This window comes from Chiloscyllium punctatum, unplaced genomic scaffold (genome assembly GCF_047496795.1).
Source record: "Chiloscyllium punctatum isolate Juve2018m unplaced genomic scaffold, sChiPun1.3 scaffold_697, whole genome shotgun sequence".
Lineage (NCBI taxonomy): Eukaryota > Metazoa > Chordata > Chondrichthyes > Orectolobiformes > Hemiscylliidae > Chiloscyllium > Chiloscyllium punctatum.
This window is the reverse complement of record NW_027310431.1, coordinates 27100-53497: the sequence shown is the minus strand read 5'-3', so window position 1 is coordinate 53497 and position 26398 is coordinate 27100. Positions and strand designations below refer to the sequence as shown.

General features: G+C 45.3%; 1 pseudogene; it reads left to right on the top strand.

The window, feature by feature from the left end:
- The first annotated feature begins 7672 nt into the window (after positions 1-7672).
- Positions 7673-26398, top strand: part of LOC140473726 (uncharacterized) — a 42453-nt pseudogene continuing 23727 nt past the window's right edge.

Below are 26398 nucleotides of genomic sequence, written 5' to 3'. Positions count from 1 at the left end.
TTTTAAAATAAATCTGGAACTAAAAGTCGTCTGATGGCCATGAAATCATTGTCAATTGTTGGAGAAACCAATCTGGTTCACTTTTTTAGGGAAGGAAATCTACCATGGGTCTGGAGTCACATGCCAGCCAGACCAGGTCAGGATGGCCATGTGGTTGATTGTCCACTGCCCTCTGAAATGGCCTAGCAAGCCACTCAGTTGTATCAATCGCTAGAAAGGAACAACAAAGAAATGACAAGTGGACTGCAGCGATTCAAGAAGGCAGCTCAAGGGCAAACAGGGTTATCAATACTGGCCAGCCAGCAACGCCCAGTGAATCAAGAAAAGCTGGCGATATCCATGTCCCATGAGTGATTTTTTTAAAAAAAAAAGTTCAAGGATAGAATAAACCCCAGCATAGATTGGTTGGTTAGACTGAATATTCCATACACCCAATGCAATATCTTGTGTATTAAGCTTTTGAGAATAGAGGAATCGCTGCTCAGTATCTAAAGGAAGATATTTGAAAAATGGAGATGGTCAGACCAGTGGTCTTTTAAATATCGACGTGCCCTCATCTAAATCTGTTTTAAAATAGTTTTTAAATAATTGAATTACTGCAGCTTCAGTATCATGACTGCTTGAAGTTTTTAGAACCATTGCAATTCCAACTTTATTGACTATAGGATGACACACCATAGATTGAGTCAACTTTGTACTGATTTTGCTGAAAGAGCTGTCTCGTTAGTTTCACTCCCCTTCTTTTCACTATCCCCCACTACCCTATAGACTTGAAGAGAAAAACGTTTTAAGTATTTATCAAATTCCATACAAAATTTACTGTTGTATCTGCTTCCCCCATCCGTTCAGCCAATGCATTCCAGATCACAGCGACTTGTAGAATGTAGACTGTCGTGCCAGCTGGGGTCAAGGCTAGTTCAGTTAACATGATTTATCAGGGGTTAAATTCCCTGTGAAGCGAAGCAGACCTTGTAAAGTTGAATTTAAGTCTCTGCGGCTTGTTTTATTTCCATATTTACGATTCTTGTGACCTATCCAGGAGAAAGTGTATTTGGCTTGAAAACCAGTAACAGAAGGACTCCAAAATGGTCGATGATTCCTCCAAACGAGGAATAAAAAAAAACCTAAATCTACAGCAGAAAGTAAAAGCTGCACCCCTCAAATTCCCATTCCTCCTCTTCTTCAGTAACACTGCTACAAGTTGCATTGCTGGGTTGTTTTGCTGTAATAATGCTGATTTGAGTGTTGTGGATAAATGCAACTCCAGTTATGATGAGCTCATGTCCCAATGGCGTAACTCCTCTATGCGTGCCTTTTATATTCAAGGCTGCTCTCGACCTGTTGGTCTTGTATGAATGATGCTATCTTTTTGTTTTGAAGCAACTACGTCCACTTATTGCTACTTTTTCAGAGCCGGCCAATCTGTGGCCTTTCAAGTGATCCCTCTGAACTGATGGTGGTTGAGTTGATTGGGTGAATGTTGGCTGCTTGGAGTGGTTTTCTGAATCGACTTTGGAGTGCTGATGGATTTCGAGCTGAAGGATGAGACGGCACAAATACGCTCCTCTTCATCCCTACATAGATTGAGAGGCAATTCAAAGTTAACTCGTTTTGATTCATTTCCTTTGTAAAGGCACAGGCTGAATGACCCACATTTTATCCTATCAAATCTGTCTTGCCATTTACTCTGATCACAACTGATCTGTGCCTCTGTAATCTTATCACTGTAATCAACATTTCAATTGATCACATCTCCCACCCCTCTTCTCTGCCCATCCAAATACTTTTTTAGGGGGGGAAGGGTAGAGGGGGAAGAGGGAGGTAGATTAATGTCACCCTTTCATTGATAAGCTGCTTCCTGATTTCACTCCACTCTTTATTTTGAGATTATCCCTCCACTGGCTTGGCAAAGCCTCAGTGAGCTTTTGGGCAACATCTTGGTTTTATTGAGGTGTAACATCGCTGCGCTGAAAGAAACATCGGCTTCTCTTGTTCCTTTTCCCTCCTCTCACGTGTTTGGCATATGGTCCTTTTTTTCGTGGAGGCTGGTGCCCATTAGATGGCCTGTTCCGGAATGGTTTGCGTGCCATGCATTTATTCTTTTAAAATGCCTCTAAAGATATTTGTATTTAAAAAAAGTTAAGGGCAAATGTAAGCCATTTGGCCCTTTGAACCTGCTAGCTTATTCAATATGATCATGGCTGATCATCCAACTCAGTCCCCTGTTCCTGCTTTCTCCCATACCCTTTGACCCCTTTAGCCCTAACAACTATATCTAACTCCTTAGAAACATTCAATGTATTTTGTTTTCAACTGCATTCTGTGGCACCCAGAGAGCGTCTCACCACTCTGGGTGAAGAAATTAATTTTCATCTCAGTCCTAAGTGACTTATCCCACATCCTTAGACTGTGACCCCCCCCCCCCCCCCCCCGCCACAGACATTGGGAACAATATTCCTGCATTTCATGTTTTGAATAGAGTGGTCAAGATAGCCACTAGGCCAGTGTTTTGTTTCTCTTCATGCTCCCTCCAGACAGTGAAGTATCAAGGTCAGTGTTTGGGGGCAAGAGGTCCATGGTCAGCAGTGTCATTGAGCTTCACACTGAGGCTTGGTGCTTCAGTTCACACCAATCCCCAAGGGCCTGAGCACGTACTTCAGGCTGACACCCACTGTGGCAATGTGACACCATCATGAGCGCTGTTTCTCAGATGGGACATTGAACCGAGGTCCCTTCTCTCTTTGGATAGGTAAGATCTTTTGGCAAAGTTTCAAGGAAGTGTGGGATGTTCTTGCTGGTATGCAGGCCAGTGTTATCTCTAAATCCAACATTGTGAAAAGTCACAATCTGACTATCCGCTCCTTTCTCTGGCATCTTGCTGTGTACAAATTGTCTCCCTTTGAGGAGCATCTTCTTTTTTTGTAAAATGCTTTGGAACATCCTGGAGTATGGGAACGTAAGGTCTATCATTCTCCAGCACTATTGCATTAGGCAGTTGACTGTATTCGGAGTCCGGATTAGAGTGGTGCTGGAAAAGCACAGTAGGTCAGGCAGCATCCGAGTGACAGGAAAATCGATGTTTCTGGCAAAAACTCTTCATTCCTTGACTCTGATCTCTAGCATCTGCAGTCCTCTCTTTCGCCTAGCTGACTGTATTCTCCCAGTCAAAGGCTGATATCAGTCCTGGGGCTGAGACAATAGCCTCCCCTTTCCCTCCTCTTGTGACTTGTACCCAGTGGAGCAAAGTCTGAGAATAGCAATCTCCTAACCTTGTAAAATAGCTCAAACTGACTCATGGAGTGGGAGAGGAATATAGATGCCGAGCTGTGTAAGGCCAGGAATTGACGTAGGTAGCCATTCCAGGAATCAAAGAGTCTGATTTGAAGAGAAGCAGGGATGAAAGGAGTTGGGAATGGTGGCTGAATTTTGAGGAGTTCCAGTCTGGAAATGGAAGACTGTGGTCACCAGTGATGGAGCCGAGGGTGGGGACCAGAGGAGTTGCACAGATGATTGGTGAATGTGTGATGCTGGAGTGCAGAGCTGGTAAGGGTAGAAAGGTGGTAAATGTTGGTCAGGAGCTTGAAATCACTGCACTGGAGAATGTGGCCTGGCTCTCCGTCCGCTCTCTGAGCCTTTTTCCTGCGGAGCGAAACTGAGTCACTCTTTTGGGATCTTACCCAAGTGCATCGTCTGACGTTTATCTGGATTGAGTTCCATTTGCCAACGATCGCCCCATCTGACCAGTCCATTTATCCTCCTGGCTATCCCAATTATTTACCACCCCACTTGTTTTCAGATCACCTGGGACTTTACAGATCCAGCCCCCTACAGTCAAGTCTAAATCATTACCACAAACAACAAAGGCCCCAACACTACTGCTTGTGGGACCTCACTGGACACTGACTTGTCACAAAAATTCCCTTGACCATCCCCTCTGCTTCCTGCCACCCAGCTAACTGTGGATCTAATTTGCCAAGTTTTTATTGATCCCGTGGGCTTGTAACTTCGCTATTAGTCTCCCATGCAGGACCTTATCAAAAGCCTTGCTGAAATGCAACACCAAATGCATTGCTTTTATCGACAAACCTGGTCACCTCTTTGTAAGATTCAATCATGTCTGACCTCCCTTTGACAAAACCATACTGACTGTTCTTAATTAATGCCTGCTGTGTAGATTAATCCTGTCCCTCAGAATTGCTGCCAATAGTTTTCCCTGACCACCGAGGTTAGACTAACTGGTCTGTAGTTTCCTCCCTCCTTCAATGGCAACGGTGGACATATTTTAGGGAGTCAGGAGGTGAGTTACCTGCTGCAGAATTCCCTGGGTTGTTCTGTTCTTGCAGTGACAATACTTGGGGTGGCTCAGTGGTTAGTACTGCTGCCTCACAGAACCAAGGACCCAGGTTTGATTCCAATCTCTGGCGACTGTGCTGACTCCGCACAGACATTCTCCATGTGTCTGCATGGGTTCCCTCCCACAATCCAAAGATGCGCAGGTTAGGTGAATTGGCCATGCTAAATTGCCATAGTGTTCAGGGATGTGTAGGTTAGGTGCATTAGTCAGGGGTAAATGTCGAGTAATAGGGTAGGGGAATGGGTTTGGGTGGGCTACTCTTCAGAGGGTCGGTGTGGACTTGTTGAGCTGAAGGGCCTGTTTTCACACTGTCGGGATTCTATGATCTATGATAGTTATATGGTTATTTCAGTTCAATGTCTGTTCAATGGTAACTCCCAGGATATTGATTTTGGGACGTTTGACAATGCCATTGGCAATTATTTTTTGCTGCTTTGCATTCAATGGTTAAATTCTGTCTCTTATCTGAGATGGTGATTGCCTGGCATGTGTGTTACTTGCCATGTACCAGTCCAAGACTAAATGTTGTCCAGGTGTTGCTCAGTTTGGACAAATACTGCATCAATATCTGTGGAGTGATGAATGGTGCTGAGTATTGTGCAAGCAGCAGCCAAAATCCCACTTCTGACCTATATAATAGAGGGAAGGTCTTTGATGACGCAACTGAAGATGGTTGAGCCTAGGGCACTACCCCAAGGAACTGTATAAGGTCTTCTGGCGTATGGTAATATCGCTACCTAGTCAGAAGGCCAGCTCAAGTTCCTCCTTCTCCATGTATGTAACATAACATCTCTTAACAGGCAACTGAAACTAGATGAACTCCAGGATGTCCTGGAGCTGAAATGACTGGTCTGCAACAACTACAACCACCTTCCTTTTTGTGTCAGCTGTGACTCCAGCCAGTGCAGAGTTTTCCCCTAATTCCCCTTTAGCTACAGTTTTGCCAGGACTCTTTGTTGCCACATTCTCTCTGTTTTGTAGTTTTGATGTCAGAGCAGTTACACTCTTTCCCCTTTTTGAGTTGAGCCCTTTGTGTAATTTTGGGTAGATGCCAGTGTTGCAGCTGGACTAGAACAGCTTGGCTAGGGATGCAGCTAATTATGGAGTGTGTTTAGGGTGGCACGGTGGCTCAATGATTAGCACTGCTGCCTCTCAGCACCAGGGACCTGGTTCGATTCCAGCCTCTGGCGACTGTCTGTGTGGAGTTTGCACATTCTCCCCGTGTCTATGTGGATTTCCTCCCACAGTCCAAAAATGTGCAGATTAGGTGGCTTGGTCATGCTAAATTACCCCGTAGTGTTCAGGGATGTGTAGGCTAGGTGCATTAGGGGAAATGGGTCTGGGTGGGTTTCTCTTTTGGAGGGTTGGTATGGACTTGTTGGGCTAAATGGCCTGTTCCCACACTAAAGAGATTCTATGATCGTATGTCTTTAGTACTATTGCTGGGATGGTGTCGGAGCCACAGTCTTTGCAGTACCCAGTACCTACAGCTTGCTCTTGGCGTTAGTGTGGAATCAATTGTATTGGCCAATGACTGGAATCTGAGATACAGGGGGCCACCCAAGTGAAGAGATCCACTCAGCATTTCCAGCTGAAGATTTCTGCAAATGCTCCAGCTTTTACTCTTTCACTGAGCTGGCTCTCCCTTCAATGAGGATAACTATAGAGCCTCCTCCTTTAGCGAATTGTTTAATTATCCACCACCATTCACAATTTGATGTGACCGGACTACAGAACTTCGATCTAATCTATTGGTTGTGGGATCGCCTGGCTCTGTCTGTCACTGACTGCTTCTGCTGCTTGATCTGCTTAAAATCTATCCCATTTAGCACAGTATCACCTAACACGATGGAGGCTATCCTCAATGTGGAACTTTGTCTCCTCAAGGACAGTGCAGTGGTCACACCTATCAATACTAGGCAGAAGTGGGTACTGCAGATGCTGAAGATTAGAGTGGTGCTGGAAAAGCACAGCAGGTCAGGTAGCATCTGAAGAGCAGGAAAATTGATGTTTCGGGCAAAAGCCTTTCATCAGGATTTTCCTGCTGTCTGACCTGTTGCGCTTGTCTGGCACCACTGTACTCTTGACTCCTATCAATACTGTCATAGACAGATGGAACTGCCACTGATGGATTGGTTGGCATAAGGTCAAGTGTGGTTTTCCCTCTTATTGTTACGTCCTTCAGGACTTAGCCTTGTAATGGTCACAGAGGTCCCCACCTCGACTACATTCTGGGCAATTGCCACTCTCCATGCTTTCTGCAAGTGCTGCTCAACATGGAGCCTGATTCATCAGCTCAGGAGGGACGCAGTAAGTGGTGTTTAGCAAGTGGTTTCCTCACCCATGTTTGACCTGATGCTGAGAGAATTCATAGGGTCCAAATGCAATATCGAGATCCCTGTGGTCAACTGTAGAATACTGTGCCACCACCTCTGCTGCGTCTACCCTGTACATGGTACAGGATGGTGCTGATGGTATCTGGAATATTGTCATTTTCATTGAATCAGATGCTCATAAGGAGGACTCTACCCAGAGTCATTGAGGCTTCACAGCATGGCAAAAAGGCCCTTCCACCCATTAAGTCTGTAGCAGCTGTTCAGCATCTATCAGCATTTGGCCCACACTCTTATGGTATCAAGAGGGCTCTGTATTCTGTTGTCATTGTCAGCGCTTTAGTCTGTCTGGTTTAATTCCTTTTATTAGACTTGATAGCGGTACGACAAAAAAAAACTGAAAGAAGTACGATGCTGTAAATCTGAAACAAAAACAGCAATTTCTGTTTCTGTTTTGGTAGCGGTTAAATACAAGTGGGTGGCTTGCTGGGAAACTCAGGGCATAAGGGTCTACCACATGGCTGTATATCTGGTCAATATTTAGCTCAGTCTAGATTTATTAACGAGCTTCAAATTTCACTATCTGCTGTGGGGGGATTTGAACCCATGTTCCCACAACGTTAGCCTAGCCCCCATTGCCTGTGGTACGAATAAAGCATCTATCGCTTGGATCAGGGTCCAGGCAAGCTGAGCTTTCTTTGTGCACAGCTTCCCTTAGTGTCTGTCACAGAAAATCTACTCTCAACACAAACAAAACTTTATTGACCGGTCCATACCTCAGCCCTTGTCATACATTGTGTCAAAGTGTGAGATCATCCTTCCCCATTCGGATCAAACAGACTACAGGCTATTGAAACATTTCAGCCATCTCGGGGTATTTGTCCTTTGGAATCCTGTGAGAAAGACGTCAGCCAGGCTGTTCTGAAGGAGCCTAATTAAAGCAGTGTGGTGGGAGGAGCTGAGGTACTTAAAGCTGACAGCTGAGATCTGGGGCTTTCACATCCAACACCAGTGAATCAAATGAGCAGTCATTGAAAGCACAACATCTCCCTTTTCAAGCCGGTAATCACATCCAGGCCAAATCTAACGTCACAGCACAATTGGAGCAAGCTGAAGAATTACCCATCGAAAAGAAAATGCCTCCTTTAACTGACAAAGTCAATCCAAGGTATGGAACGGGCCTCTCCTGTTACAAGATAGATGTGATTTGTTTCTTCAACGAAAACAATTGTCAACTACCTGAACGGCCTTTGTGAAAAGGGTTTTGACAATCTTGTGTTGGTAGAGGAGAACAGATTGTTGGTTTTGTTACAAGCTGCACGTGATGCATGTTAAAGTCTTCATGCTGTTTCCCTCACCGTGCACATTAGATGTTGGAATCTATTTGACAATGAAAGCCGTCTACTTATAACATGCAGCTTAAACTCTTCTCCACCTCTACTTTGTGCTGCTTTATTTTTGTATCCAGTGGGGCTGAGTTAGGACAGTAACTGAGACCCTTGTGTTTAATCTTGTGCTCTTTGTGCTTTAGTGAACGCATTAATTTACAACTGGATAGGGTGGATTGAGTGGACTGGCGGTATAAAAATGCCTGGCACAGGGCAGGCTCCCCTGAATGGGTGGCGTTGCGCCCGCAGTCTGTTGCCTGTGTTTCCCAATTTGGCAGACAGGGTCACGATTTGCACTTGGTGGCGTCATACTGTGGATTCAGAGAGTTAGTTTACATTCCTCTGGCCTGGTTAGAAGCCGTCATTGTGTCCTTGAAGTCTCAAAATAAATGTGGCACGGGTGCAAGGTATCACTGGACTGCCTTATGGTGTGACTTGTTTACTATTACTGCATGTCCCAGTGGGCTATTGACAGCACTCTAGCATCAATATAAGATCGTCTTTCCAATCAAGGCAGACTTTGCCACTAATCTAGTGTGTAAAAGGATTTCCTGATGCATGGCTACACTGGACAGCCCAGACAACTCTCAGCCTGTGACGACTGTACCAGATCCTAACTAGGGTATGTATCAGGCTTTCATGACTCCCTGGTTCAGTGGATGTAAATCAGCTTTAGTCCCTGGGCTCGTCAATATTCTGTGGTCCTCGTGGTCTGCTGGCATTTATTGCGATACTTCTGCAGTTGATTGTTTGTTTGCTTGTTTGTTTGTTTGCTGATGTTTGACCAGTTATGCAAGGTGTAGAAGCAATATACGTGGGCTACAGTAAGGCACCAGACACCAACCGGGAGATGGGCTTCCAGGTGAGAAGGGAAGAATATGGAATGGGGTGGGGAGGAAGTAGGCTGTAAATAGAATTTGAAGCAAAACACCTCAGACGCTGGGAATCCGAAAGAAACGCACAGAATGCTGGAGGAACTCAACAGGTTTGGCAGCATCTGTGGAGGGAGGGGGGGAGAGAGAGAGAGTTAATCTGTTTGATCTGTCATCTTCAGAGCATAGGCCGTTGAAGAATCATATTGGATTTGAAACATTTACCTCTGTTCCTTTCTCCACAGATGTACTGAGCTCCAGTGTTTGTGTTTGTTAATGAATCAATGAGTTTGAAAATGAGAGCAATGGTCATTGCTGGGCAATGGCTAAGGAGAGAGAGAATAATTAATTGGGAATAAAAGACACTGTTGGCGAGCAAGACAATGTTGATCTCCGCTCGAGAGCCCGGTGAACCTGAAAGTCTAGGTACAAATCCCAGTACCATGTCAAAGTGTCACTCTGGACTATTGCTCTCCACTCTCGGCTGGAAGGACTTTAGTAGTACAAGATGTCAACTCTGATAAAGATAGTAGCATCACCAGTTTAGCCCACACAGACTGCTTGTTTTGAGAGTGTTTAAAGGGCGGAGACTGGCAGTGGTCCCAGGTCACAAATTCCCAACTGGTAAGGAATATGTTGAGGCAGAGGAATTGAATGATGATTGAGGGGGTACAGGAAAGGGAAGCAAAAATGGTGGTGTGGGTGGGCTGATGTTCCAATATGTTCTCACCAATGTCCTGAACTTTGGCAGCTGTCATTTGTTTCACAGATACTTGTTGGTAGAGCCATTGTTAAAAGCAACTTTCATCTCATCCTAGGTCCCTCCCAATGTCTCCAATAGATCATGGTGAAATAAAGGTAAAGTTACACTGTACCATAGGGCTGCTTTCTTATTAACCTGAAAGTCAGCATGTCTCAAGTGAGGGGAGAGGTTGAGCAGGAGAGTCCTTCATGGTAATCTCAGCCAGTGTGGGAATTGAACCTATGTTGTTGGCATCATCTCTGAAGGTTGCCACCCAGGTAAATAGTGCTGTGAAGAAGGCATATGGCATGCTGGGCTTTATTGGTAGAGGAATTGAGTTCCGGAGTCCTGAGGTCATGTTGCAGTTGTATAAGACTCTGGTGCGGCCTTATCTGGAGTATTGTGTACAGTTTTGGTCGCCATACTATAGGAAGGATGTGGAGGCACTGGAACGGGTGCAGAGGAGGTTTACCAGGATGTTGCCTGCCATGGTAGGAAGATCGTATGAGGAAAGGCTGAGGCACTTGGGACTTTTCTCATTGGAGAAAAGAAGGTTTGGGGAGATTTGATAGAGGTGTACAAGATGATTAGGGGTTTAGATAGGGTTGACAGTGAGAACCTTTTTCCGCGTATGGAGTCAGCTGTTACTAGGGGACACCGCTTTAAATTAAGGGGATGTTGGTATAGGACAGATGTTAGGGGTAGATTCTTTACTCAGCGGGTTGTGAGTTCATTGAATGCCCTGCCAGTATCAGTGGTGGACTCTCCCTCTTTATGGTCATTCAAGCGGGCATTGGATAAGCATATGGAGGTTATTGGGCTAGTGTAGGTTAGGTAGGCTTCGGTCGGTGCAACATCGAGGGTCGAAGGGCCTGTACTGCGCTGTATTTTTCTATGTTCTATATCACTCTGCATCACAAACCAGCTATCCATCCAACTGAGCTAACAGACCAGCAGTAGATCAGGATGGGAGCTGGTAGTCTCCAGAACCTCACAACAAGAGGCCACCCTCCACTGGTGAAGCCTGTGCCCTCATGGTATAGGTCACAGCCCTGCGTAATGCTCACCCTGCCCTGTCCCTGCCTTAATGGCACCATATGGTAGTGGGACTGGAATGGTGTTTCCAGTGGAACCTGAAGTAAGGCCCTAGAAGATATCTACTTCTGCCAGGGTGGCTGGTGGTGTTGTACAACCAGGTCTTCACACTCATTTGATCTGTGCACTTCAGTTCATTGTTGATTTTATGCAGTCGTTGAAATACTGAGACAACGAACCAGGGATGAAAGCTGGACAAACCTCTGTGTGAAGGCCCAAGTTCGGACCCTTGTCCTTTGCTCTGTTCCAACTAGCCCCCTGGGTCAATAAGCAATAGGAGCAGGAGTAGGCCATCTGGCCACTCGAGCCTGCTCTGCCATTCAATCAGATCACGGCTGATGTTTTTGTGGAATGAGCTCGACCACCAGCCCACTCACCATAACCTGGAATTCTTTTACTGTTCAAAACTCTATCTATCTTTGCCTTAAAAGCATGGAATGAACTAGCCTCAACTGCTTCAGTGGGCAGGGAATTCTTCAGATGCACAAAAGTTTGGGAGAAGACGTTCCTCCTTAAGCCGGGCCTGAATCTGGCAGAGATCCCCCACGGCACTGTTCGAATAACGGCAGTGGGATGCTTTTCACTGCTCCTGTTGTTTCACTGTGGCTTATTGGGATCATAAGGTGCACAAATTGGTCTGCCAATGGGATCTTGTGTCCAAAGTTGCTGCCAAGTTGCTTGCATTGCAAAAGCAACTAGGCCTCAAAAAGCCTGTTGGCAGTAAAGTGCTTCAGGATTGTCCTGAGCTATGAAAATGTGCAAGTAAATCAAAGTTCCAGCTGGGAAGGTATTGGTTTTTATTTGTTCTGGGGGTGTCAGCATTACTGGGTACATCAGCATTTATTGTCCTTGAGAAGATGTTGTAAGGGTCCCCCACAATGCTGTTAGGGAACAGTTTTCCTAGAGTTACAATAGGTGTCTTAAAGGATGCTGTGTACAAATGTGAGTTCATTTGCTTTCTCATCTCTCCAAGAAATCTGTACTGGAGCAGCAGCTTTCCATTATTAACCATTGTTTCGGAAACTTATTCAGCTGTATAATCCCACTGGTTGGGTGGCTTATATGTGGTGCAGATGAGAGTCGAAAATTTTAAACTTCCTTTTTGTAGTTTTAACACTTCCAGGCGTTTGTTCAGGATAATGCGTATAGGTACATGCGGAGGATATGCTGTGTATGGCTGTGGGTGGGTAGTAGGGGGGAGAGGTGCAAGGAAGAGAGTGGTGTGCTAAAGCTTCTGCTTAGACTCCTGAGGAAACACCACAGGAGTGAGGTGGTGAATGTGGATCCATTGAGTCAATGCCAATTCCTGTCTATCCACAATGTCCACAAAACTCAATGGCCCTGGCGCAGGGCTGGAGGGCAGGGAATAAAACTATTCCCTGTGGAGCTCAGGTTTAGGTGGCTTATGCTCGGTGGAACCACAGGATCTGATTTACTATTTACTGCTGTTTGAAGGTCAAGAAGCGTGAATCCAGAATTTTCCATCAGAAGAAGTGGTGGGTGGAACACAGTCTGTGATGGGGCTTAGGCGGACTTGGGACCGTGGCTGAGCTGGTTTTATTTTTTGTTCCATGATTCAAACTGGTCCAAGTGAAGGACTGACAAGGAGCCTGTCTGGGGTAATTGACCCCCTTGTTTTCATTCCTGAGCTGTGGTATGTGGAGAATGTGAGTCTCTATTTCTGGATGTGCTGATTGCCTGCTGTACGTCTGCTGACAAGCTTGGTACTGACACTTGGCTCGTTATTAGGAAATGATTCCTATTTCTGTCACAAACTGTTTATTGTCACTCAGCGCTCAGTCAGAGCACTGCAGCTTTCCTTCTCCCTCAGCCTGGGCTAGGGGTGTATGAGGGGGCCCTGCTGTGTTCCGAGGGGAGCGAGAGAGACCGTTGGAAGTTTAATTGCAGTTTTTGAGATCATATCTGGAATACTGTATATATAATTTCAGACTCCAGAGTTGAAAACAAATATATAATTATGTTAGATACAGCTTGGAGAAGGAATGATTCCTGGGATCAAGGGCTTAATCTGATGAGGAAAGACCTGTTTGCATCTGTTGGAGTTTAGCAGAATGAGAAGTGAATTTTTGTTATTCATTCACAGGATGAGGGTGTTGCTGGTTAGAACACAGCAATTATTTCCCATCCCTAATTGTCCAGAGGGCAATTACAGTCAACCACATTGCTGTGGGTATGGAGGCCCAATGTAGATCAGACCAGGCATGGACAGCAATTGCCTTCCACAAAGGACACCAGTGGGTTCTTCCAGACAATCAGCAAAGGATTCATGGTCATCATTAGACTCTTAATCCCAAATTTTTATTGAATTCAAATTCAATCATCTGTTGTGGCAGCATTTGAATCTGGATCCCCAGAACATTAGAAGGTTAGTCCAGGGATTCGGGTAATGATAATACCACTAAGCCATTGCCTCCCCCTAGTATGTACGTTTCTGAGAGGGCTTGACAGGGTTAAAAGTCAAATTTTGTTTTTATTCAGTAATGGGATGTGGGTGGCTCTGTTGTCCACCTCTAATTTCAGTTCAGTTACTTGGTGGTCCATTTCTGAGGGAGAGGCAGTTAAGAGCCAATTGTATTGCTCGGGGTCTGGAGTCACATGTCGGAGTAGACCAGACCAGGTAAGGATGGCAGATTCCCTTTCCTAAAGAACATTGGAGAAGGAGATGGGATTTAATTCCAGAGTGCCACCAGCTTGATCCCACATCCTCAGAAAATTACCTTGGTGACGATATCACTGTGTCATGGTATCTCCCCCCCCCCCAGATGTCTCCCTTTTACGTTGTAGATCAGGAGAATTCATTTTTTTTTTTTTTTTTGGAGGCTCATGAGGCTTAGGAATTCTCCTCTTCCTCAAAGCAGTGGAGGCAGATTCTGATGTTCAAAGGCCAAGTTAGGTAAATTTTTGATAGGTAGAGTCAGACTTATTGGGAGACAGATAAGACGACAGTTAAGATTACAATCATAATCTTAGCCCACAACAAAGCAGATGCAATGGCTAAAATGTTGTTGGTCAGTTTTATTTTTCTACTTACTGTTTTATGTTTCTGTGAACTGTAGAAGATGGGTCTCCGAGCAGAAGGGGGTCTTTGTGAATTCTGTGTTGACTGACTGAGGGTGAGTCAGCTCCCTTGAAGTGTGGGAGCTTTAGCTGTCACTGAAAACTGTATAAACTATGTCAGAATAGTGCAGGAATCTGGATGAAGATAACTCAGTCTACACAGCACAGTATATTTGGAGAAAAGAGGAGAAACTCTTGATGTTTGCTACAGTTCTGGCTCTGTTCCAGTAACTTGAAAGCTTAGTATTTCATGACGGGCTCATTCCCCTTCAGTCTAGATAGATGTCACATTGTACTCTGCTGAGTTTGATTTACTAACTGTTCTTTAAAGTGCTTCCTAGTTTCCTGGGTATACGCTACACCCCATCACCGAGAACTATTGTGATGGGTAACAGTGCATCCAGATCAACACTGAATTGAACTGAGCTGTTTGGTGAATCACAGGAATTAGATTGAGATTTGGTCTAATTCGCTCACTGTCTATATCAAAGAAAGTTCTTGTATCTCAGTTTAAGAAACATCTTTGGCTGCTGGGAGATGTTTAAGATTCCTCCTTTTTTGCCTCTGAAGTAACATCTCATGACTTTACTGCTATATTGCTAGAATATTCCATGACCAAATCGAGCAATGAAAACTGGATTAGCTTGGAGTATATTGATGAAATGATGTCACTGGTGACTCATTGTACATTCCAGAGAATCCTGGAACACTTGGACTCAGTCAAACGACTGGGGTGCTGCACTTTGTAAAGCCAATTTATCTACAATCTCCGCAGAACCTTTGTTTGCTCATGCAATTTAAACTCTCAGCTATTTTTTCCACACCTTTTATGGCACTGTTAGCAATTGCATGATGCACTGGAAGATGTGCGTGTTGAGTGTGCTTATATTCACCAACAGAAACTGAACTGGAACCTTTATGCGAGCTTTGAGTGATGGTAAAATAAGTCAGCTAAAATGTTCCACCAGTTGTGTTGTAGCATTTTGTGTATCTTTTTCCTGTCTTCTGATGTTTTATTAAGATTCCCTATTTCATGTCTGAAAGGCTTTGACATTCACTGGGAGCACTGTCCACGGGCCCCCCACCCTCACTGGGAGCACTGTCCACGGGCCCCCCACCCCCACCCTCACTGGGAGCACTGTCCACGGGCCCCCCACCCTCACTGGGAGCACTGTCCACGGGCCCCCCCACCCTCACTGGGAGCACTGTCCACGGGCCCCCCACCCTCACTGGGAGCACTGTCCACCGGCCCCCCACCCCCACCCTCACTGGGAGCACTGTCCACGGGCCCCCCCACCCTCACTGGGAGCACTGTCCACAGGCCCCCCACCCCCACCCTCACTGGGAGCACTGTCCACGGGCCCCCCACCCTCACTGGGAGCACTGTCCACGGGCCCCCCCACCCTCACTGGGAGCACTGTCCACGGGCCCCCCCACCCTCACTGGGAGCACTGTCCACGGGCCCCCCACCCTCACTGGGAGCACTGTCCACGGGCCCCCCCACCCTCGCTGGGAGCACTGTCCACGGGCCCCCCCACCCTCGCTGGGAGCACTGTCCACGGGCCCCCCCACCCTCACTGGGAGCACTGTCCACGGGCCCCCCCCACCCTCACTGGGAGCACTGTCCACGGGCCCCCCCACCCTCACTGGGAGCACTGTCCACGGGCCCCCCCACCCTCACTGGGAGCACTGTCCACGGGCCCCCCACTCCCACCCTCACTGGGAGCACTGTCCACGGGCCCTCCCACTCTCACTGGGGACGCTGTCCACGGGCCCCTCACCCTCGCTGGGACCGCTGACCCTCACTTGGGGGTACTGTCTATGGCTGAAATTTATTGATCTCTCTGAGTTGAGTGGCAGTTTTCCCGTTTTTTGTTTCTTTTGCATTGGGTCTTGTCTTGGGTAAGGCTGAGAAAAACAGGAGAGAGACGTTAACTCTTGTTGTGATGGATTCATTTTTCTCCCCCTCTGATTTACCAAGTAGCTGCTCATTGTGTATTCCCGAGTCTGACTTCATTGTCTTTTGAAGCTGGCGAGCTTCAGGTAAGCTTTTCCTGACCCAAAATGTGATATTATCATGCAAGCGTGAAGTGAAGCAAGAGATATAGATTTAAGTTTCTAGGTGCATGTTGAATAGCACTGATGGTTTTGGATATAAGTAATAATTTCAGTTTAGATCTTCCATTTACTTCATATTGGTTTTATGAAGCTTGCCACTGCACAGTTGTATAGAGGGTCTTTACTTGCTGACTGAGGTTTGGCCACATTGACCTCTGAAGCCTGGAGGTCCGATGGGATCAAACAGAGGGAATATAGATTTGTGGTCACGCGACCACTATAATCATTTGAGTTTTATGTTTCTTCCTTATTAAAAATATAGTTTAGCCCATGAGAGGTCTCTTATATTAAAATCAGCTGAAGGTTGAAAGATGAGAATCCTTTTTTTTTATCTCCGTTGTAACACGACAGATCTGGTTAAACTGCCTCTCTGACTCTGCGTTCAGTTCTGGACAGCACTCCTTAGCAACGGTATTTTAGCCTTCTAGGGACTGGAGTAATGATCAGTATGATGCTGGGGTGAAAGGGTTCAAGTAAGAGTCTCTACTGTGTAGATTTAATGTGTGCTTGAGCATTATAGATTAATGAGTGATTAAATTGAGTGTTTAAGATGATTTAAAAGTTTTTGATAGTGTGACTAGACTTACACATTCTACTGATACAACAAGCCCAGAACAGAATCCCTACAGTGTGGAAGCAGTCTACTGAATTCATACAAATTCTCTGAAGAGCATCGCACCCAGTCCTCCGTGCCTGTAATCCTGCATTTTCCATAGCTAACCTACCTAGCCTACACATCCCTGGACACAATGGGCACTTTATCATGGTCAGTCCACCTAACCTGCACATCTTTGGGAGGAAACTGGAACACCACAGAAACGTAGGAAGAACATGCAAATTCCATACAGCCCCAGAGGCTGGAATCGAACCCAGATCCCTGGTGCTGTAAGGCAGCAGTGCTTGCTAGTGTGCCACCTGAACATGGGGACATAAGCTTATAGCTAAGCATTTCTTCAGACCGAATCACAGCAGTCTGGAGTATCCTCTAGTAATGTCTACCTTTACATGTGGTAGATATATAATATAAATACTATGAGGAGCGTGGATAATAGAGTTCAGATGCAGATCAGTCATATCTAATTCAAATATCCCAGAAGGGCTGAATTGCTTCCTCCACGTCACCCAGATTCTGGAAATCTGAATTGGGTTTTCCTCTGATTCCGCACTGGGAAGCTCTTTGGTTGTGACCAGTCTGGGTGGCCAACTCGTAGGCTGTTTGAGTGACAATCTTTGCCCACAGCTGTTTACCCAAAGACATGTTGACCTGCAGACATATTGGAGCCAATGAGATTTGCAGTTTGGTTTTAAAGTCAGTTCCGGAGTGATACTTGATCCGGACGTGGCATCTGTTGAGAGCTCATCGCAGAGAGAGAGAGAGAGAGAATAAAATGAAAGGGCATCTGTTACGTATTTCAGTCCTCAGATGGTGGCCCCTCTGCTCTTCAACCAGAGTCAAAGATCACTTTTCACAGCAAAGTATAATTTTTATTGAGTTCCCCATCTGCATGAGGATATAAAAGCATGGCCTGCGTAGTTTCCAGAATAGTAGAATCTTCCAGCACAGAGTTCCAGTCGGCCCATTTGTGGCCATGCTAACTCTCTGGAAAGAATTGAGTCATCAATCCCTTGTCTTCCTTGCTTTGCCATTCCCTTAGTTGGCCTTTTCCTAAATCATCCTTGTGTAACAACTTTCAGGCATTTGGTGAATTTGCTTCCCCATGGGTTGTGGTGCCATTGCTAATTCTGGATGAGCAACTCCAATTGCAGAGAGCCCTGTGTGTACTGACCCTCTTCTTTTTGTGAATTTGATGGCGAGCTTCATGTGATACTTCAGTGGGTTGCGCGCTCACCCCCATGACAAGCTTGTTGTTTCAAGTACATCTGTGTGACTGAAACATTTATTCTAAGCTGATGTTTAAGTGCATTATTGAACAAGTGAGATGGGATGAGATCTCCAACTGGTTTTTGTCTACTTTTTAAAATATTTCTAAATGATTGAAGTAGAGATAGTAGAGGAAACTTTCCACCATGTCCTGACTAAATTAGCAAAATGGTTCTTGAGCTCATTTCTGTGTGGGATCCTGCTGTGTACCAATTTGTTCCATTCATTGTAACAGTGACCACTCTTAAGCATTCCAGTGAACTGAATGGCAATGAGCATGTGTTGGTAGGTGGGTTGGGACTGACTTTGCCTTTCTTTCTGTTCCAGGGACGACGAGAATCTTGAGGTGCACAAGGCAGGTTCAGACATCGCCATGAGTTCAGGTAGGCACACAGCTAACGAGCTGCTCATTAATCAGAATTCCTGACCCAGCCCCCTCCCTGCCAAGGGGGCTGGTCATTTTTGTGCAATGAAAAATGGAATGTGTTAAAAGCACACTTTCAGGCTTACACGGCTTTTGTGGAGTTTGGTCTGAAGTAGTAACTTTCTATCAACAAAACCAGCTTTTGGCAGTTTGTTAAGTAAACTTTGGCTGGCCGTTATGCCATGTATTGACAGATGTATTGGAAGTCATCTCTGAGTGCAAAAGGCTATTGAGCAATGGAAGGCGTCACTGCCAGGAGATCGTATTTTCCTGCACTATCCATTCTGACACACTTTGCAGCAGCAGTCTTTTGGAATAGTACTGAGGCTCCTTAACATTTGTAACGTGGAAACTATGTGAGCAATCCAAGTATTAATCCAGTGAAGTGGTTCTTGGTACACACTAGGGAGCAAATCTGTGCCCTTGCTCAAGTGTGCATCACTAAGACACACAGTGTATGGCTTGTTAAGCCTTTAGAAGCATGAGAGTACATTACCCCCAACACCCAATCCTTCATTTATCAGTGATTGTCCCCTGCGTTTCGATCCTGGGATGTCCTTAACAAAATGCTGATATTGCTGATCGTGGATGTAGAGTAAATGAGCAACGAGCACGAACAGAGTGACACTGGTTTGGGACATAGTGTGCTGCATTAACATGTTGCAATATCCCTCAGCTTTGACCAAGGCATTGATTGAGTTGCTTGTACATAACATGCACAACCTGTTTGATTTCTCTTCTCTTCCTCCCTCCTTCTCTGGTGATTTAGGGCCTGATTTGTCGAAGTCCTGTTGTTCCCTACTACATACCTGTTTAGAACATAGAACATAGAACATAGAACATAGAACATAGAACATAGAACATAGAACATAGAACAATACAGCACAGAACAGGCCCTTCGGCCCACGATGTTGAGCCGCACTTCTATCCTAGATTAAGCACCCATCCATGTACCTATCCAAATGCCACTTAAAGGTCGCCAATGAATCTGACTCTACCACTCCCTCGGGCAGCGCATTCCATGCCCCCACCACTCTCTGGGTAAAGAACCCACCCCTGACATCTCCCCTATACCTTCCACCCTTCACCTTAAATTTATGTCCCCTTGTAACACTCTGTTGTACCTGGGGAAAAAGTTTCTGACTGTCTACTCTATCTATTCCTCTGATCATCTTATAAACCTCTATCAAGTCACCCCTCATCCTTCGCCGTTCCAACGAGAAAAGGCCGAGAACTCTCAACCTATCCTCGTACGACCTACTCTCCATTCCAGGCAACATCCTGGTAAATCTTCTCTGCACCCTCTCCAAAGCTTCCACATCTTTCCTAAAGTGAGGCGACCAGAACTGCACACAGTACTCCAAATGTGGCCTAACCAAAGTCCTGTACAGCTGCAACATCACCTCACGACTCTTGAATTCAATCCCTCTGCTAATGAACGATAATACTCCATAGGCCTTCTTACAAACTCTATCCACCTGAGTGGCAACCTTCAAAGATCTATGTACATAGACCCCAAGATCCCTCTGTTCCTCCACCTGACCAAGAACCCTACCATTAACCCTGTATTCCGCATTCTTATTTGTTCTTCCAAAATGGACAACCTCACACTTGGCAGGGTTGAACTCCATCTGCCACTCCTCAGCCCAGCTCTGCATCATATCTAAGTCCCTCTGCAGCCGACAACAGCCCTCCTCACTGTCCACAACTCCACCTATCTTTGTATCATCTGCAAATTTACTGACCCACCCTTCGACTCCCTCCTCTAAGTCATTAATAAAAATTACAAACAGCAGAGGACCCAGAACTGATCCCTGCGGAACTCCACTTGTAACTGGACTCCATGCTGAATATTTACCATCTACCACCACTCTCTGACTTCGACCGGTTAGCCAGTTTTCTATCCAATTGGCCAAATTTCCCTCTATCCCATGCCTCCTGACTTTCCGCATAAGCCTACCATGGGGAACCTTATCAAATGCCTTACTAAAATCCATGTACACTACATCCACTGCTCTACCCTCATCCACATGCTTGGTCACCTCCTTGAAGAATTCAATAAGACTTGTAAGGCAAGACCTACCCTTCACAAATCCGTTTCTTTTCTGGCTGGTAGATAATGCCTGTTGGCATGTATCAGCTGCATTGAGCCTTGTTCAGTACAGGACGGCCAGAGGGCAGAACATCAACAAACATCTTTCTCTTCCATTTTAAAATTTGTCCCCTATCCACCAACACCCCCCTCCACCCCTAATCAACCATTCAGCTCTCGGGCCTCCAATGGAGTGCTACCTTTTATACAACATTCTCACTCCATTACTTCTCTGCTAACACTTAAGGTGGTGATTCCTTAAAAATGCAACTGGCATGTTTTGTTCTGATTTTGGTAAGAGGAGGTTTCTTCTTCATGGAGCCAGGAACCCTTCCTTAACACCCCCCCCCTCCCCCCCCCACCCCGCCCCCAGGTCAAGCAAAGGACACAATTTAGTTTACCTCCTTCATCTCTATTCCGGAACAGCAGTTTCTTAATGAATTATATAGTCATTTTACAAGGAGGAGCATCCAGATAAGGCAACATACATATTGATTGGGTGACCGTTACAACTAACAGCATCAACAGTAAAGATTAAGCCATATGCTGTTACACCATGTTCTTAACTTTAACTGGCTTCATAAAATGTACACTTTTCACCTTGTTAAACTGACGTTACATACTGAATGCTTCCAATATTGTTAAATGGCTCTACATAATGACTGATTTTTCACCTTGTTAACCCATTACCCTTGCCTCCAGCACCCCATCGTTAACTGCAAGTTTTTATCTGATTTTAGTCATGCTCAGCTGAACCTCTTGTTTCACAAAACTCGAAACTTAACTCTTTCCCTACCTGCTTTTACCCTATATACTTTCTCTCCTTAACTCAGGAACCTCTTATCCTTGGCAAGATGGAGTTGACTTGTCAAGATGGCTATACAAGTTGGGCCTTTAATCATTAGAGTCTAGGAGAATGAGGGGTGATTTTTATTGGAACATACAATATTCAGAGGGGCTTTGATGGGATGGATGTTGAGATGTTTCTGTTAGTATGGAAATCTCATAAGAGGGAACAAAGTTACAGAATAAGGGGAACGCTCTTAAAACTGGGATGTGATGAAAATTCTCCCAGAAGGTTGTGAATGACTGGAATTTCTTTACTGCAGAAAGTTGTGGGGGGGTGGTGAGGGGATGACATCACTGGAAGTTTTTGAAGAGGTTGATGGAGTTTTGAAATATCAAGGTGTTGACAGCTATGAGGAGCTGGCATGGAAGAATAGTTGAGGCCTGAAACAAATCAACCGTGAATGGCAGGGACAGACCTGAAGGGTCAAATGGCCTCCTCCAGCTTCTTCTATTACATTGTGTTATTCGGATGGCCTTTCAAAGTAAGGTGTGGATTTAACCCCTGTCATTAATCCTGGTGGAGATGGGAATAAGATCCAGGTAGGCTTTTATTAAGGGGATCTCATATGTAGCTTCAGTGCTTGGCTACGAAGTGGAAAGGAATGGCGGGCCCTGAACAATAGGGGTAAGGAAAGCTGGTCAACTCCTGTAACAGAACGTGGGGTATCAGAAATGCATTAAGTGACTGAAAATGATAACTTGTCAGTGATGGTTTTTATTTTGTTCATTAGTGGGATGTGGGTGTCACTGGCTGGCAAACATTTATTGCCCATTCAAGGTCGCTCTGGAGAAGGTGGGGGTTAGCTGTCTTCTTGAACGACTGTAGTCCACCTCCTGTGAGTTGGAGAAAGTGAGGACTGCAGATGCTGGAGAGTCAGAGACCAAAAGATGTGGCGCATGGAAAAGCACAACCAGTCAGGCAGCACCCGAGGAGCAGTAGAGTCGATGTTTTGAGCACAATTTCTTCCTGGGAGGGAATTCCCAGGAATTTGACCCAGTGACTGAAGGAATGGTGATTATATTTCCAAGGGCAGGATGGTGAGTGGCTTGGAGGGGAACCTGCAAGTGATGGCAATTCCATGTATCTGTTGCCTTTGTCCTTCTAGATGGAAGTGGTTGTGGGTTCGGAAGGTGCTGCCTGAGGATATTTGGTAAATTTCTACAGTGCATCTTATAGATGGTACCCACCGCTGCTACTGAGAGTCAGTGGTGCAGGGAGTGGATGCTAGTGGATGTCTCTGCGCTTCAAGACAAGGTAATTTGAGTGCCAAATGGAGTTTAATTTAGATAAATGCAAGGTGCTACATTTTGGGAAAGCAAATCTTAGCAGGACTTATACAATTAATAGTAAGATCCTAGGGAGTGTTGCTGAACCAAGAGACCTTGGAGTGAAGGTTCATAGAGGGTGGTGCGTGCATGGAATGAGCTGCCAGAGGAAGTGGTGGAAGCTAGTACAATTGCAGCATTTAAAAGACATTTGGAGGGGTGTATGAATAAGAAGGGTTAAGAGGGATATGAACCAGGTGCTGGCAGGTGGGACTAGATTGGGTTGGAATGTCTGGTTGGCATGTTAGACTGAAAGATCTGTTTCCGTGCTGTACATATCTATGATTCTCTGACTCTATTTGCTTCAGGCTAATGTGATCTTGTTCTGCACTCTCTATACATTTGCTGTGTTCAGTCTGTCTCACAGTTGATGACATGTGATATACCCCAAACTATCTGTCTGCCACCCCCTTCCTCTCCCCCTGCCTTGGAATGGAAGGTTTGTGTGAGAGCAGGGACAGCCCTTTTGAATTGGCTCCAAGTTGGACAGGCCAACAAGCACTGTCCCTCTCTCCAGCACTGTGTTTTTATTGTTTGATTGTAAATCTGAGGATCTGCTGCCAGACTTTCATCTCCAACACAATAATGCTACCGGACTGATTCTGTGATCAGTACTCATACTACCCACTGGGACTGCATGCTGGGAGTGCAGCTCAAACAATAGGAAGCCTGAAGCCTTTGTTTTTGTCTTTGCAACAAACACCACACCTTGCTTCTTGGCCAACCTAGTGTCCTCCACAAAGTTGAGGCCAATTGTTATTCTACTTGCTTTAATCAATCCTATGTTATCTCACTTGTCGCAGAGTCTTGTGGTCACGACTGTGTTGGGTTCCTGTGCTCCAGTGTTCTCAGTTCAACACCATTCCTGACGTTAACCCACTGCATCCCAGTAATCTCCCTTTAGCCAAACAGTGACATTCCTCAACTCCAGGGTGTCATACACATTCTGAATTCTGTCTTTCACTCCTGGCTCATTCACTGCTTATGCTTTGTTCCCTTTCTAATTTAATAGGATTGTATCTGGCTATTGCACTGAAAAGTCTCAATTCTAGTCTCCGTCCTGTGAGTGGAGCAGGGTGGCTCATTGTGCCCAGAGGGTATCTCCACCTTCTAGTCACACTGCATTCCGTGTTCATGCTCCCAAATTGAGGTGCTCCCATTAAAAAAAAACACACTTGTAGCAGAGGTACGATTTTGCAAAGACGTTTTTTAAAAATTCCCACAGGGAAGCAAATAGCCACTTATCAGGGCATGGAGGAACAAAGGGTTAGGGATAGTTTTCTTGGTCGTTATAACGAGGGACATTAATTACCCAATTATAAACAGACAGTGGTGGCATAAAGTGCAGAGAGGGAGAAACATTGCTGGGTTGTGTTCAGAAATATTCCCCACAGCATTCAATCCAGCAAGACGGATAGGCTATCAAACCGAGTTGTTGGGAGTCAGGTGAGCCAATTGGCTCTAGTGTCAGCGGGGAAACATTTTGAGAGTGATTGTGGTATAAGGTTCAGGGTAACAATTCTGAGTAAGAATCACTTAACAGTTGAAGAGCCAACTTCAATGAAGGAAGCTGACCGGATGGACAAGAGTGAGAGGCGATCAGAAAAATCTAACCGAACTGAGGGTTACCTTCAAAACACAGCCGATTTAGGCACATTCACAGTGTATTCCTGCAAAAGCAAAATGTGAGGGCCGACAAATTGAGAGGTCCCTGGATGAATGAGGAGCGAAGTTACGATGAGGAAACAAATATTGTCTATGGCAAGTACCGGGGAGAAAGTACAATTGAAGAATACAGAGGTTGCAGAGGGGAAGTGAGAGACCAAATGAGAAAAGCAGAGGAATTGTAAGAATTAACTGGTGGCCCGCATAAAGGAGAGGCCCAAAGTCTTGTGGAAAAATATAAACAGTAAAAGGGTGGTAAAGGAAGAATAGGGCCAATTAGGGACAAAAAGGTTATTTAATCATGGAAGCAGGGCTGTGCTGAGTTATTACGTGAATGCTTGCCATTTTCTTTACTAAAGAGGTAAATGTTCCTACTAATACATAGAAACGCTTGTCACTAGAAGAGTTCAAAGTTGAGAAGGAGGAAGTGTTGGGTCGACTTTCGGATGACAAGGAACTGAGATGGAATGAGATGCATCCAAGGATTTTGAAGGAAATGTGAATGGAAGTTGCCAGGGCCCTGGGCTGTAAATTTCCCTTCACTCGAGGCAGGTGCTGAAAAGCTGGAGATTTGGAGACATTATGCCGTTGGCTTTTTAAAAAAAAAAAATCCGATTGGTTACAGACCAGTCAGTAGTTTTTTTTAAAAAACTGAAATATGAACATTTCTTGTACTTACGATCAGCGGCTTTCCATTGTTCTGCATTGTGTTCCAACTTGTCTTGCAAACGGACTCTCGAACATAACTCAAGGACTTCCTGTGTTAAGCATGTTGGATTTTTACTTTAAGAGCTCAATCACGTGGCATCGTGATGACATCATCAGCCCTTTTGGAGGGAAATAGCTCAGTCTTCCATTGCTGCCTGGTAGATTAACATATCATGTAATAAAACTCCAGCTGTTGTTCAAACACTTCCACTGATGAAGGAGCGGCGCTCCGAAAGCTAGTGCTTCCAGTTAAACCTGTTGGACTATAACCTGGTGTTGTGTGATTTTTAACTTCAAACACTTCGGCTTCCTATCCTCCTTGAAATGTAACTACTGACTTGCTGGAGATTTTTGTAGAGGTAATGAAGAAGATTGATGAGGGGAAGGCAGTTGGTGCATTGTATGTAGACATAAGGCATTTAATACTTTGCCTGACAGCGGACTGGGAGAGAATAGACAAGGGGCATGGTTTAATAATTAAACAGTCTCAAATTAAGGCAGAAACGAGGAGAAATGTTTACTATTGGATGCTCATGGACTGTGGAATTCTCTTCCCTGGAGAGCGTGAACGCTGGGTCATTTTAGGCAGCGTTGCATACGTTCTTGAGTGACACAGAAGTCAAAGGGTACATGCTTGGACAAGAAAGTGGTGTAAGGTCGCAGTCAGATCAGCCAATACCTTATCAAATGGTGCGAGGGGCTGAATGGCATCCACTTCCTTCTCCTATGTAACACATGCTGTTATCAACAGAATGTTGAATGTGGGGACCTTGTTGGATGAAAATGAATACTCAACTCCAAATGAAAGGACCTTTTCATTTCTGGGCATTTCTAATGCATTTATGACTATCTGACAAAGAAATAGGAGGTGGGACTTTAATCAGGCCACTTGGCCTCTCGAACCTGCTCTGCTATTCAGTACAATCATGGCTGATCAGCATGTGGTCTTGATGCTGCTGTCTGTCCCCTGTTGCCTGACAAGTCAACACGCCCTTCATATTGCCATTGCCAATGTTTCTGTATCCGGCCTGTTTCAGTGCTTCAGTGAGGCTCAGTGGTAGCTGGAGGAACACCAGGTCTTCCACCCAAGGTACCTTACAGCTTTCAGATTCCCCATCGAGTTCAACAATCTCAGGATGTGAACACCATTTCTATTTCAGTTACCCTTTCCCACTCCCAAACCCAAGTCTTGTGTTGTGTGGGTTGCTCCCTGCAGTGGCAGCCCAGTTTCAACTATTCAGGCTTCTCCCGTATACCCTACCTGGTATTTATCTCTGTTTATCAGCAGCTATCTCTCTGCCTATTTCCATTTTTTTATTTCTTGCTTGCTCACTCGCTCTTGCGCTCTTTGTGTTTGTCTGTCGGTGCAGCTCTGTCTTTATTTCATTCTTACAGTTGGCCGCCCATGTGACTTCAATGATGGAGTGCCTCAGGCCTCTGTGATTCATAACTCCTGGATGAGTCACTTCACA